General features: G+C 40.5%; 1 non-coding gene across 1 annotated transcript; it reads left to right on the top strand.

Annotated features, from left to right (window-relative positions):
• The first annotated feature begins 8,901 nt into the window (after positions 1–8,901).
• LOC139697009 (U1 spliceosomal RNA) lies at positions 8,902–9,065 on the top strand. Its single transcript, XR_011702712.1, has one exon. It is a non-coding gene; the product is annotated as a U1 spliceosomal RNA (small nuclear RNA).
• The last annotated feature ends 3,712 nt before the right edge of the window (positions 9,066–12,777 follow it).

The raw sequence follows: 12,777 nt of genomic DNA, 5'->3' as shown, positions 1-12,777 counted from the left end.
CTTCATCTTCACCTGAAGATGCTCACAGCAACTAAACCTGGGTCATGTACTAGCAAATCATATCTATGATATATTCTAGTCTTTGGTCTCCCTAGATCAGTTTCAAGTGCAAATGAAAAAAACGACATCTTTCACTAATGGACGGCTAGTTTTGGCGCTTAAATTGCCTGCCTTATTACCAAAAAGATCCGGGTTCGAAACCCAACGAGAGGGATGGTATTGTATAAACCTCTTGTGGTGGTTTGGCTAATGGGAAACTTGATGACGAGCCAAACGGAGGCTTATCGGGATTCCATGGTCGCAGGGGGCCACCAGGCACACCCGGGATGCAAAAAAAGCGTTTATAAAAGCTCTTCCTTCTCAACGTGATTTTTTCCGTGTAGATACCCACGTTTCGCAACCCCTTTGTCCAACGTCCGTGTGGGTAACTTAAAAATATTTTGGTATAATTTTTTTTAATGTATGACACACGATTAGCCATAATATTTTTATCATCATGTATTTCCCTACGATTCCCGGCCAGAGAGAGTGAGAGAGGGAAGGAAAGAGGTATTGTCCGGGCGTGTGGGAAGAAGGAGGGAGCATAATAGCATAAAAGAGGGGAGTTTTGACACGGTCGGGTGGATGGGTGTCGCTGGTTTGGGTCGCCTGGCTGGGGAGGAATCGCAGGTGGCGGGCGGCATGGGAAAGGAAATAGGTAGCCGGGAGAAGTAAGATATTGGCCTTTGAAGAAAGGGGGGAGAGAGAGAGAACGATGTGTGTGTGTGTGTGTTGTGTGAGAGGGGCGGGGACAGGGAAAAGGAAGAGGAGATTTTTTGATTCCCGACCGGGATGGGGGTGGCGGGATGAGGAGGTGCCGGAGGAAGACCTCACTGTGGTCGGAGCTGGGAGTGGGAAGGAGGAACCGTGGCGTCCCGAAAAGTCGGTGGTGGCGTTTGTTGTCCGTGGAGGGGGCAAAGGGAGGATAAGTGGTTAAGATGGAGCGGGAGAGATTTGTTGGCGGATTTAAGCAGGCAGGCAGGCCCCCAATGTGGGTAGAGCCCGAGAAATAATGTTTGGCTTGCCGCTGTCTTCTTTTGCGCCCACGACCGCTGTGATCGCATAATTTGTGGTTTGTGGAAACGTGCTAAGGTTGAGGAGGAGGAGGAGTTAGTCTTCATGGCGGGAGGCAACTCTAGCAAGCTGTCTTCGTGTACCGCTGTTAAACTTAAAATACCACGTCTCCTCTGCATGAAATGGAATATCGCCGGTTCAAGAAGGTCTATCTAAGAAATTCACGCAGATATACAGAAAGATCCAAATCCAATATTGTTTCCAAGATGAGTTCTCTATTAGTAGGAAATGACTTTGGTATGTCTACCCTATTACAAATAATAATGTTGGAGTATTTTCATTATTTTGGGTTACGGGAGACAATTGTTAACTGAGGAGTCAAACGGAAGGAAACGTGGAAGGGTGAAACTTGGAAGGTCAACGAAGAAAGGATCGGGTTATATTTTTCAGGGAGCCAGTGTATTCGTGACAGTTTTTGATTTATCACTATTATAGTTCCTCTTAATTCATGAGTAAACAGTTCTATTGTTAATAGTCAAAGTCTATTGCCGATAAGTTGTCCGACGATAGTTCTGAACTACGTCTCTGTGTGTTTGTAATTTGGTATGCGTGTTACGTACTTTAATACCTTACATTTCCATGATACCCCATTAGACTCGGTAATGGTGTGTGGCGGGGCGTGATAGGGCATCAGCCATGCATGAACAACTATTAGTTAATGCATTCACTCGAATATATATTAGCAAAAAAACATACTCGTGCACACGCATGTCTCTAGTCATCGTACAATGATTGTCGTTATTGGATAAATTTTTACTATATTCTAAGGTGCATTCGTTTGTCAGTTGATACTGTATGTATTTGCATGCGTGTAAGTTTAAAGGGTTTTTGCATGAATGTACACGCCACTGTGGGTGTAGTTTTGCATGGATTTGTTAATGTTGCATGTGGTTTTGTTATTGTTTACGGGCGATGCCGAACACCCCCCGCCACACGCCCTTATGGCGGCTAGCAGGGTATTATGTAGGTGTACATGTATCATACGAGGGAAGAGAGGGTATTTGAATCAGTCTGTGAACGTGCCTTTCTCCCTTATTCTACCCGATTGTCGAATCTCCCAATATAATTTGGTGCCATAATAATTTCCTCTGTGACGGAAGACAACTCAGGTCCTCTGTAATTTTCTTGACGTCCAAGTGTTGTTTGTTCTCTTTCGAAAAATCAAGAGCCTCCGGCCTAAAGCCTCTAGCATACACGTAACGCTTACTCACTTCTCGTAGCAATTTTTAGCAAACCAAGCGGATTTTATTCGAACTATATTCTTTAATTAGCGTGTTCTTCCATGGATCCTAGATGTTTACCACGTATTCTACATGTGGCGTAACTGAAGCGAAGTAACGTCTCTCTTACTCTTTCATTGTATTTCCTATAACCCGTCAGATTAATCCTGAATTATTTAAGGCGATCCATATATTCAAATAATTTATGTACCATGTGAAGGATTTGATGTCAGTGGTAACATCCAAGTTGCATATAGTAAAAAAAATTATTTTTCTGACCGCGGTGAGCTGCGGACATAAACTATTAGGTTAACTTAATTTCTTCACTTGAAGTATATTTTTACGACATAATTCATATTTATCTCTTAACCTGAAAATTGATAGGGCATTTTTTAGACGGGAATGGGAAGTTTTGAGTACCCGAATTGTCATACTTGATATATTTCCTTCTGTTGTCGTCGTGAATTGTGTCACGAAAAATAATTAGGTGTCAAGGGCATACAACTCCACTTATTCTTGTTGTAGTCCGGCCTGTCAACGTAAATTCAGAGCCTGTACTATTTCCTATTTCTCAGCTTCAACAAGACCTGGATGTATTTTGACGTGCTTTCCTCTCTTAAGTATAAAATGCAAAAATTAGGTCCTGGCTAAGGTCCCATATGGTCGATGTTTATTCAAGGTTCATCTTTGTCTATACGCTACCCCGCGAGACGTCGCAATGACAAGTGGCGGAGTGTGTTAGGACACCAGCCACACACACTATATATGATCCAATGCTTCCACAAACACATGACAACCCGGCACGAGGAAAGCGGGCGGCAAAGCATACCATTCATTCGATATTCATTGTACCTATTACAATTGTTATAGTGCTAGTAACTACGCCGCTGGATACTTTAAGAAGCAAATAATAAAACCCATTAAAAGGAGAGGGCCCATTTGCTTCGGAGTATCAAATTACCAGGTAGCACGGACAATGCTCAATTGCCTCAAATTACAATTTTATTTACAAATCACCCCGCCATACGCCCAGGGGCGTATGGCGGGAGGTATTAGAATGTCAACCATGAAATGAGTTGAGACGGAATATGATTTGTGCGCGTCTATTTTCGTAGGTACGGACCAAGTGTTCCGTCTTAGTATTCCCCCTTGAGTTGTCGACGCGAATAATGCGCGGGAAAAAAACGAATGCTCGAATTAATCGATCCAGCAGTATATCTCTCTCACGATGTGACAAATTTCGTTCCTGCTTATATAATTGGCGGGAAGCATGAGTACGTTTACGAACGTAGGTACCGCACACCGTAAACAAAGGGAGTTATTATTTTCCCGCCATGTTTCCGGCGTACACTAAATATCATTTCGTTGATATATTCTTCCTCTTATCTATAGCTTGCAAAACATAATCTCTCTTTAGCGAATAAATTAACCTATAACTCGAATTTAATTCTCAAAATGTACAAGTATGGGAATCGTTGAGTGCATTGGTTTGGTAAAGGGATTTTTTGGTAATCTACAGGTTAAGGTAGGTGTTGGATGGACCAAATCTTGATAATCCTAACCCATACTCCTACTCTACAAGAAGTCCTTCTTCATCTGTGTGTGCTTCCTGTCCCTGCCCTTTCCTCGTTTGCCTAAAATTCTCCCCTATATCACAGTCCTAAGCATTCCACTGCCGTTCAATATGCCATTCATCCAGTTCTCCTGTTTCCTTATGATTTTTCCCAAAAATCCTATCTCCTCGCCCACCATATTCAGCATCACCTTATTTGTTTTCCTTTCAGTCTATTTCACTTTCTCCATCCTTCTTCATACCCGGATTACAAAATCGTCCAATCCTCCTGTTTCCATGACCATGTTTCCGCGCCGTACATAACTTTTAAATATAGTTAACATATTAAATTTGGGGCCGTAACATTTCCCACGTTGTCGTGAAAATAATTAAGTGTCCTGTATCTTTTTAAATGCCTAATTCTTTACCTAATTTCTGCTTGCCTGAAACCAGAGGTCCCCGATAAAATTCCTTCAGAATACCCTTCACACTCATTCTATTGCTGAAGCATTTTTTCAACAAATCAACCTAAGTTTGTTCATTTATGTATAGTGAAGAAAAAGGTTTATGCATAATTTTCGCATCTTCTTCAACATTTCGCCAATCAAAGAATTTCCCACGGACAATACGGGATAGCAACTGCCGGGTTATAGATAGCAAAAATTCCACTTGCCACCCTCAGCGTCTAAAAAATAATTAGTTGTATTTAAATGCATGCTCTTCCACTAACCTTATGTGTTTTGCTATAATAACCCATTCTTTCCGAATGACTTCATTCATGTTCTGTTCATCTGTTTTTAAGTTTCCCTTTCAATCCCTCGTCCCTCTCCGCGGGGGCAAATTCCTGCTACCTGCAACGTTGGGTCGCATTCCCTGCCATTTAGAGACTCTTTGGGGGTAGAGTGTTTCGTGGTGCATTTTCATGTGGTAGTGATGTTTCAATTTCTACATCTACATCTACATCTACATAATACCCCGCAAGCCGCCGCAAGGGCGTGTGGCGGGGGGTGCTAGGTCACCACCCATAATTTAGAAAAGAAAAAGAAAAAAAAAAACCGCATGCAATAACGACAAAATCATATATAAAAAAAAAAAAAAAAAACATGGCATACATTCATGCATGGACACTTACACCCCACACACATGCAAACACTCAAACTACCAACTAACATACACATGCACCTGAAAGTATACCTAACATCTCTATAGGGTTTAATTTTGTTCCGACTTGTAAATTCAACGTTTTTAATATTTCTAAAGTGACTTCGGTTTCTTGCTATTATGATTACTGATTGTTCGGGGAAAGAATGAGTATTTGTACCTATCTGTCTTGGAATCTATCTCCCTTAGTTTATCTTTGTGGTCTGATCTACCTAAGTAGTGTGGGGCCATTATAATTCCTTCAGTGTCATATTTAAACTCGTTTGTTCTGAACCTTTCTAAAAGTCTAAGCCTCGCTTGTTCTCTCCGCACTTCAAGTGGTTCCCAGCCTAAATCCCCTAAGAGACCTGTCACACTTGTGTTTTTATCATAACAATTTTTAACGAATCTAGCGGATTTTCTCTGGACTTTATCTAATTGTTTTTGCCAAATTTTCTCCCACGGATCCCAAATACTTGCGGCATATTCCAAATGACGTCTAACTAGAGTAAAATAACACCTCTCTTTAACTTTTTCATTACATTTCCCCACCACCCGTTTTATGAAGCCAAGTTTCTTTAAAGCTGATCCGCATATTGTCCTGATATGTGCTCCCCATGAAAGGCGTGGTGTTAGAACAACCCCCAAATATTTAACTTGATTTGCCGTAGTCAATACTGAACCCTCTATTTTGTAGTTTATATCCTGTTCCTCGCTTCCTTTATTCCAAAATTTCAAAACTGCACATTTATCTATATTAAGTGTTAATCCCCATTTATTGCACCATTCCGAGATATTGTCTAAGTCTCTAGAGAGTAGCTCGCGATCTAGTTGGCTCCTTATTTCCCTATATATCACCGTGTCGTCAGCAAATAACCTTAGATTGCTACTAACGTGTGTGCTTAAGTCATTTATGTATATTAAGAACAGAAGAGGCCCTATTACACTTCCCTGGGGGACGCCCGAAGTTACATCTCTCTCCGTTGAGCACAACCCATCTATGACTACTATTTGTCTGCGGTTTGACAAGAAGTCTCCAATCCAATTAATTATTTTCTCATTGATCCCATAGTATTTAAGTTTATGTAACAATTTATTGTGTGGGACTTTGTCGAAGGCTTTTTTAAAATCCAGGAATACTGCATCGACTTGGGTGTTGTTTTCTCCCGATCTAAGTATGTCGTGAATGAAGAGACCAAGTTGTGTTTCGCAAGATCTGCTTTTCCTAAATCCGTGCTGGTTGTGGATTAGTATTTTCCTACTATCAAGAAATTTCATAATGTTAGTGACAATAACGTGTTCCAATATTTTACAAGAGATCGATGTTAAAGAAATGGGTCGGTAATTGGTTGGTTTATCCCTATCGCCGCCTTTATAGATGGGAGTTATATGGGCTAGCTTCCAGTCGCGAGGCACTGAGCCTTCTTCTATCGATTTTAGAAAAACAATATGTAAAAATGGGGCAATGTCGTCAGCTAATTCCTTTAATATTCTAGCAGGTATTTCTTCCGGACCAGGTGCCTTGTGTGCTTTGATACTACGGAGCAGATGTACTATTCCCTGCTTGGTCAGTGTAAGTTCGCTCATGTGTTCCCCGGGTGGGTGTGGAGGATCGTTTGGTGCGTTTGTGTTTTTGTTGTAGACGCTCTGGAAAAAATGGTTTAAAATATTTGCCTTTTTCACGCTATCTGTAATGATTTCTCCATTTTCCGTCTTCAAAGAGTGAACAGTGGGACGTTTACCCTGTATTTCCCTAACATAGGACCAGAATGACTTTGGATTTTCCTCAAGATATTCGCTTAGCATTTTAGATTTAAAAGAGTGTAGTGCTGTGCGCATAATACTTTTCGTCTTACTACGACATTCTATTAGTAGCTGTTTGGTTGTATTCACATAACTTATATCGTCACTTTTTAAACTCTTTTTGAAATTTGACTGTAGCTTTCTTTGCCTTCTTAATGCCGATCTGACTTCCCCGTTGTACCATCTAGGTTCCTTACTGTCGCATTTGAGTTTGGACGGGATGTACGTCTTCATTCCTTCGCGTAAAATATTTAAGAAATAATTCCAAGTGTTCTCTGTATTTGTTGTCAGTGTTTTTGTCTTGTATTCCGGTAATTTTATCTTTAAATATTCTCTTAGTCCGTTAAAATTTGCCTTGTTGTATAGGTATATTTTACGCTTTTCTTTGTTTATTTTGACGAACTGAGTTTTCAACTCCACAAGAATAGCCTTATGATCACTGATTCCGTCTATTATTTCAATGTTAGTAATGATTTCGGGCATAGAAGTCGCAAAGATGTCTAGTATGCTTTGGCCCCGTGTTGGTGATTTAACTATTTGTTCTAAGGAGTGTTTTGTGAATATATGAAGGAGTTCTTGGCATGAATCTCTGTTTTTGGCAGATTTTCCTACGCAGTAGTTGTCCCAGTCAATTGACGGTAGATTTGTGTCACCAGCGATTATAGTAATACTGTTGCTTTGTCTGCTGCTGATAGTGGATATTTGTTCGTCGAGCTTGTGTAGGACATCTGTGTTAGAATCTGGGGGTCTATAAAATGAACACACGTATAGGCTTCTGCCGTTGTAGTCTTTAATGTTGCACCAAACGCTTTCTATGTCATCTACGTCGCATTCATATCGTTGGCTACTAAGATGTGACTTTACTGCAATGAATACTCCCCCACCCAACCTATTTGGTCTGTCCCTTCTGTAAATTGTGAAACCGTTTGGAAAAACCTCATTGTTTGCTATATCTCCCGTGAGCCAACTTTCCGTTTTAACTACTATGTCTGCGTTTGTACTGACAAAAATATGTTCAATATCCGATATTTTGTTTCTAATGCTACGGCAGTTTAATGTTATAATTTTAATATGGCTAATAACTTCTTGTTTTTCGGTTTTATGTACGCTAACAAAACTGTTTTGAGACGATTCGTGGTGAACAGAGACAAAAGAATTACATTCACTTGCATTGCTATCTGTTATGTATGTAGAGGCACCAATTTTATTAAATTTACGTGGGTTATATGTTGTTTTAACGCAAGTGCTTGTTTGTTCAATATTTTTGGGGATTTGAGAGGCATTACCTGAACTGAATTGACAAAAAGCGCTGGATTCTACTTTATTTTTCCCAAAATATGACCTACGCTCTAGCCTACCAGCTATGCTAAACCCTCGACACGTGTTCGTGTAACCTACGCGCTACCAACTGCGATGCCTCGGCAGTATAATGGACCCCGGAGCGATTAAGGGGTTAAATTTCTTGCTTGTTGTGTCCTGGCTTCCGTGTTGTAGGATGTCTTTCGTGCTGCATCATGGGGTGCAGTTTTTAGTTGTTTTGCGGTATATGTGTTTGCATGAGTATTGGATGAAGGGATTTTTGCATTAGTGTGTGCGCTGCTGTGGGTGTAATTTTCCGTGTTGTTTTTTTGCATGTGGTATTTTTCTTTTTTACGGTTGGTGACCTAACACCCCCCGCCACACGCCCTTGCGGCGGCTTGCGGGGTATTATGTAGATGTAGATGTAGAAGAATTTCGTATTGAACAATTGTTTCCCCAACTAGCAACGGCATAAACATATTCCTGGCTATATTTATCCATCTCTTCAGCCCCTCATTGATGTCGGAAATAAAAGCTGTCTATTTCGCAGGTGCAGAAATAAGTTTGCAATAGAATACCATTCACTCTAAAGTGCCAAACGAACATGATATCTGTAACCGTTAGACGTCTTCTATTTGAAACTAAGTCATACGGAAGACATAAATGCATTTCCGGCGGTCAATCGTCCGTATTATTGGGGTACTTACATTTTAGTAACCGCTATGCGAAAAATCGGTGCGGTGGGACTGGGTCGGATGTCAAGGCCAATGAATCATACTTACCTGGCGCAGGGGTTGAACCATGATCTGCGAGGTGGTTCCCTCAGGGTGAGGCTTGTCCATTGCACTCCGGGCGAGCTGACCCCTGCGATTGCCCCAAATGTGGGTAACTCGGGCGTAAAATTTTTGGTAGTAGGGACTGCGTTCGCGCTGTCCCTCAATAAACTGGTACCATCGATCCATAGGTCAATTTCAGACGGCGATTATTCATGTCGGCAGTGGTCGTAGCCTGAAGCAGAGAATTTTATTTGTACTGCCGTAAATGAAGTCTTCCACCCTGAGACACGATTAGCACCGTATATTAGACGTTATCTTGGTCAGGACGATTGATTTTTACGAGTTACAATGCCTGCATTTCCAAAACTATTCGGAAAGAATCATGGTCATAGTGTTCATACTATCATCATCTCGTGTGGATCAAACAGTGGCCATATTTAGACTCGTTCGTTTCGTTAATATACATTTTTGCGGCTCCTATTTCGAACATCTACTCGGGCGTAAAAATATTTGGTAGTAGGGACTGCGTTCGCGCTGTAAACATTCCAATGTGTATGACTATGGAGCATTACAGTCCAATGCTGTCCGTCGGTTTCGCGAATCTGTACAATCCTAAGTTGGCAAAGTATTAATATCACGTCTATGATTTTAGAAATCATAGACGTGATATTAATACTTTGCCAAGACTCTCATTAATTTTTTCTTTCGAGCAAAGTCCCTTTAAAGGGGGTAATACTTGTTAGAGGCAGGACCTTTGGTCTTACCTCTCTCGCTGAATTATTCTTTCGAAGAAATTTCCGTTATCGAACGCATTTTTACTCAAAACACAACCAGTCCCTAAGTAAATAAGAGATAAACAAAATCCAGCAACTGCATTTGAATTAGTATCTCATTTCCAGTGAAATTCAGCTACAGTAAAATTTTTATAAAAGAACGGATAAGTAAACACTATGAGACTATTTTTAGACAATCAGGATATTAATTCCACCCTTACTTTGAAAATACCCTAAAGTGAAAATGTAAGTCAACCGATATCCGGGCACTGCGTCGTTGTAAACAAAAATCTAATATTTGAGTTGTTTAGTCAAATTTTAGACAATCGTCAGCATTTAGGAATTGTAGCTTACTTTTTCAACATATTACTAATTTAAATTTTTTAAAACCATTCATTTATATTTTTATATTAATACATTATTCACATACAGCAGTAGTGCCATTTTACAGTGAAAAATATAACAAACATGAAAGAGGACAAAAGACAATAACAGCATAACAATAACTACGAGAACCAAGCATAGACCGGGGAAAATTTTAATTTACTGAAAGGTGGTAATGACGTCCACCAAAATAACAGGAATTTTAGCCTGCCCCAAGGTGATTTCTCATTACTTCATTGAGATTTTGCAACACCTCGGAATCCAATGTTTTAAACTTGAAAACTAAGTGAAACACCTTGTCTAATCAAGGATTCCGAGATTTTAATATCTTAAAAGCGCTCGAAAACAATATGGAATCCCCTCCGTGGTCAGAAAATGATTTTTGTTTCCGCGAAATTATCATACCAATAATTTTATGTTGTACAACGTTTGCATAGCAGTGAAGGAGTTTGGATTATATTAGTTACCTGGAGGGCACCTGAGAGCTTCCAAACTAAAAGCAATACTTACACATACTCTGTAAGCCCGTCTACACTACATCAACTTTGAAAAAACCTTGGAAGGAAAACAAAACTCCAATTCTTTAGAGAAAATCTTTTTATTTTCTCTAATTCCTCGATTTCAGTTTAGAATCAGAGAAATTCTCTTTATTTTTAAGCTGAATAATTTTTTCAGTGGTGGCTGTATAATCCTGCCGGGGCCCGCGCGATTAACGACATTTTATTACATGTAGGGATATGTTTAAAATTATAAATGAACATTTCCGCAAAAAATAACTGTGGCATCATCTCATGTTGGCACAGTAGTGAAACCACGGTCGTGTTAGTGTAAAACAGAAATTCAATTGCGGAATTGCAGTGTTTTAATTTTATGTACGATGGGAATTTTTCCACCAAGTAATTGCTCAAATAGCTTCCAGATGCCTAGTATGTTAACTACCTGACAGCCCTCTCAGGAAGCTCATTAGCTTAGCCTGAAACGTATCCAAGGGAAGGTAGACATGGAAATGTCGCGCTTCCAACGAGTCGAAAATAACGACGGTGCTTGTAAACAGTGCTCCGCAAACCTGCCAACCGTCCTCCCCCCGCCCCCGCCTTGACGATTTCGGGTGCCCACGATTACCACCATTACCAGCCTTAATCGCAACCCATTTATTGCCATTCGGCCGTCGAAAATTTCCCTTACCTCGCAATTTTAAATAAAAATAACGAAAACCCAGGCGACGAAGTTACCGACGAGAAAATCCGCAATAAAAACATTTGACGTTCGACCCGATCTCTCGAATTCCCCCTCGACCGGTTTGCGCAGGGCAACAACCGAAAACGAGATTGGCCAGTCGGCAATTACGCGCCCCGCGCCAGGGTGACGCGATGACAGACCCCCCGTCGCTGAACATACATATATCCGACGCGTGGCGGACCTTGCTCGAGAGTGAGGAAGAGGGGGTATTTTTTCTCCCATCCGTCACCAACACACCTCAATATAGAGATAAGTGCCATGTAAAAAAATTGCTCGGCATATTACCCAACAAAATGATGGAGGGGGAGTCACGGTGATTGGGAGTGTAAGATAATGATGCCAAAATTAGAAATTCTTCCGAAAGTTAAAAATAAAATTTTACGGGTAGTTCGAACGCTTTACGGAACATTATTGGGTAAACAGTGCAAAGGAAGGATCATCTTTTGAATGGAAAGATCTGCTAGATTTATTTATTTATTCAGTATAAGTCCGAAAACAGCACATTTTGGCCTTTACATCGAACTATTAACAACGATAACAATGTCACATTTACAAACACCCAAGCCCTAGATGGAGGGAAACTCACCCAGGCGGGAATGGAACCCGCGACCCTTGGAATGGCAGACGAGGACGTTACCCCGCCGCCACCGGGGCCGGCTAAATATATAAATATTTAAATATAAATATATATAAATAATATATAAATTATAAATTTAAATAAATAATTCGAATTAAAAAAAATCCTCATGGTCTCCATATTTGTCTGCCTAAATATTTTATCTCTTGGTTGACATCCAAGTAATATCGAATAAAAATTCTAGTAGTACTTTTACAAGTACCAGTATGTACATGCATACGTTTAAGTGATTGTAAAAATATTACCACGAAATACCAGGACCTCATTATGGAAAAGGATTCAAGATTTTTTTATCTATTTTCTATATTTTTATTACAGTTAAGCGTGCTTAGGCAGAGAGGGACAGGGTATTAAAATAAAATGACAAAAGTTTGAAAATTTGTTCCAAGAAACAAAAAAACACTCGCGCTCGCATGCTGTAAGCTTGGAAGCGTATATAATTCACGAATGCCCCTATATGATGATCATCGATTCATGTTTAGTACCTCAGTGGCAATAGCTTTTCACCGTTGACTGGCGGGTTTTGGGCTTAGGCCATTCTTCTCGGTGCTAAAAGATATTTTTAAGAGATTTTTTCTAAGATATTTCCTAACCAACCACGGCTACCAAGTTGAAGGTCCGTTCGATATGTGAGAGTAGAGTTCACTTAGTACTAAGCTCAACGCCGGGTAAAAATCACACATCAGGGGGGGGGGGCAGTTTCTTTCCCTGTGCCTTTTCCAGGAAGCTCTCGAACCCGAAAAATCACACAGCTTGGGTGAAGCTGAGGGTGCTAAGAGGCATCCCCGGGAATTGAACCCGCGCCTCTTATTTATTAGTCCAACGCTCTCCTCATTGGACT

Source organism: Hetaerina americana, unplaced genomic scaffold (genome assembly GCF_022747635.1).
Source record: "Hetaerina americana unplaced genomic scaffold, ioHetAmer1.1.p SCAF_7, whole genome shotgun sequence".
Taxonomy (NCBI): Eukaryota; Metazoa; Arthropoda; class Insecta; order Odonata; family Calopterygidae; genus Hetaerina; species Hetaerina americana.
The sequence above is the reverse complement of the archived record's forward strand: the minus strand, read 5'-3'. Positions and strand labels throughout refer to the sequence as shown.